Genomic DNA, 2,864 nt, shown 5'->3' with positions numbered 1-2,864 from the left:
AGCGTTATGCCCACAGGTAAATGCACTAACCACCAGAATATTGCCCCCACGACGTGAGCACCCCAGTGACCAACGTAGTGACGCAGCAAGGAGTACAAGAGGGGACAGACCTCACAACTGCAGCAGTAAAAGGCGGTACCCAGAGAGTGTCTAATGAAGGTAATTCAGACAATTTTATATTATGGGTTACTTTTCTTGCTTTTTGTTTTGCCTATTTAATTTAGTTGTGAATTCCCTTCACAATCTCAAGTTGAACATAGTGTTGGTTATACAAGTTTCTTACTGCCTCCCAAATCACTGTTGATTGGCTTCATTTACCTATAAAAGTTAATTGTCCACTTTTGCTCACAGTGCTATGTTCATACTGTTGCAGCATTTGCCTGGCTCATTCTGAAACAAGACAAAGAATTGAAATTGATGCTACAGGAAGTAAAGATATGGTGATTCCGTCACTGATAAGCAAAGACCAGCCTGCTCCAGCAAAGGATGCCTGAATGTTGCCAGAAGATTTGATCCTTCCAATTAGAACACAGCAAGAGCTGTTGGAACTGGACGGACGCCTTGATGATGATTCCTTTCATGAATTACTCGTACGTAAAGCAGATGTCATTGTTAAAGCCATGATTGAAATGATAATCTGTAATAATTTAGGGGAATTTTAAAGCATAGCTTGACATTTTTGAAAAACTTATGTTTTTATAGGGAATTCATTTGAGAATGATCAGTTCTTGTCAATCTATCATACATATATAGTGTGGAACACAATAAGTCAAATTTTAAATCCAGTTTCAAAGGGTTTCAGCCTCATAAACTTTATGGTTATTGGGGAAGGAAACATTAAATGTCAGCTTTTTGTGAAAGTTTTCAGTTTATAATTTTTGTATGGCCCTTGAATTGTAAATAATTAAAGCCATGTATATTTTCACTACACCCTTTCTTGTTTATGATGTGTGACCTACTTTTGACAGATATGTTTCTTGTGTTCTAATGATTTGCAAGTCAAAAGCCTCTCCTGTGTGGGTAGAACGAATGCAAAGGATTGTGCGAAAAGAATCATGCGGCGACTCCTGACCGACAAGGTTGCTCGAACTATAACTGGAAGGGACAAAAAGGGAGAGATGTGTGCTTTTCAAGGGACTGAAGGTGCAGGCCATGATCTACAGTAAGTGATGATGTATAAATGTTAGTGTATATTATTATTAAAGGTGTAGATATATGATATATTGTCTACACATACTTTGACAAAAAAGAGAAGAGCAGATCTAAATGCTTATTTTTCTATAACATGAATTGACATTTTTCATTGCTAGCTCTACAGTTTAAAATTATTTGTAGTTCTTGTCAGTATTAATTGTGCTTCTATGGGTGAAACTAGCTTAAAAACGGAAAGACATGGGGAACAAGCATAAGCACCATAAAACTGAAACAATATGTATAGTGTGAGACTTCTTTAGTCCATCTTTAATCTATAAACCTGTAGCGCTTCTTTAATCTACAAATCCCATTTTTGCTATCTGCAGAAGCTGTACGGAAGAACCGTGGGTGTATGGAGGCTTCGGATAAAGTTAGTGCAGGAGCCATCACAGAGTGGAGACCAATGCTTCAGCAGACAGTGCTGTTCCACCTGTCCGTCATCCTTCCCACCCGAGCTGCCATCCGCATCAGAGAGCGACGACTCCTCTCCCAGCGACAGAGAAGTCTAGAGATATACACGTAATGTCTACGATGACTGCAATGCCACCTACAGCTGCCGAATGCCAGTACTGGTCACATAGCCATTTGCTTCCAACGGCAACAGCAGGCAGTCCTGACAGTCCTTTGTCACTGGCTCTCCCCCACGCTCAAGAGCTGTCTCCCACATATAACACTTCTGTGCTTTTGCCTCCTTTTACTCCTCTACACTGGCATGTATGCCTAACTTTGCTGCATAAGGAACATCAGGCTTATCACCAAGCCACTCTTGACCCTAATTGGGACGCTTGCTGATATTTAGCAACAATGTCTCATATTTGAGATATCTAATAATTACATATAAGAAGGTTTTAGTATGTTAAAATGAAGGCATGTGGATCTGATAGTGTTCTAAGTGCATTTTTCATAAAGCCGCTTTACCAGACATACATGAACTTTTAATTGTTCAGCCTTATTTTAGGGTATGGAAATTCTCATATTATTAATTAATTGGAATGATATGTCCCTTGTAGAAGGGTAGAGATGATAATGTGCATGTTGTTATCTACAACAGGGTAACTGTACTTTTTGGTGTATTTTGTACATCATCCAATTCTATTTACAATTCACTGTTTTTTTGTAAATCTAAAGGTTTATAAGTTTAGTTTAATTATATAAGTTTAATTATTCCTTGGCACTCTGCACGGAGCACAGTGCCGCACCACCTCCCCTTTAAGTATTTGAAATTGAAATATTTAAAAGTATTAATTTAAGAAAAAATCCTATGCATTGATTTGTCAGTGTTTAATTAATTCATATTCTTGTTCTCTTTTTTGAGTATCATTTATTCATTTTTGTCACAAATGGTCACCATTTTGTACTTGCTATTGTATAATGTAAATTTGTCTCCTGGATGGATCCACAATGACACGAAATATGTTTTAATTACAACAAATGAAAATCTTCTCTGTACGTCATTTATGCCATGTTTGAAGTGAAACTGTGAAAAGTATGTGTGAACTGTGAAACATTTACATTAGGTTTCAAAAACATTTTAAAACGTTGAAAAACGTGTCCTTCGAAACATTTAAATTAGGTTTAAAAAACATTTTAAAAACGTTTTTAAAACATTTACATATGAATATTTATTAAATGTTTTAAAATGTTTTACAGAAAAATGTTTATAAAACGTT

The 2,864-nt window shown here is 36.5% G+C and overlaps 1 long non-coding RNA gene across 1 annotated transcript; it reads left to right on the top strand.

The window, feature by feature from the left end:
• The first annotated feature begins 1,082 nt into the window (after positions 1–1,082).
• LOC112564406 lies at positions 1,083–2,636 on the top strand. Its single transcript, XR_003099206.1, has 2 exons — positions 1,083–1,162; positions 1,521–2,636. It is a non-coding gene; the product is annotated as an uncharacterized LOC112564406 (long non-coding RNA).
• Positions 2,637–2,864: the final 228 nt, after the last annotated feature.

Source organism: Pomacea canaliculata, linkage group LG5, assembly GCF_003073045.1.
Source record: "Pomacea canaliculata isolate SZHN2017 linkage group LG5, ASM307304v1, whole genome shotgun sequence".
In the NCBI taxonomy this organism is placed as follows: domain Eukaryota; kingdom Metazoa; phylum Mollusca; class Gastropoda; order Architaenioglossa; family Ampullariidae; genus Pomacea; species Pomacea canaliculata.
This window is presented reverse-complemented; position numbering and strand designations above follow the sequence as displayed.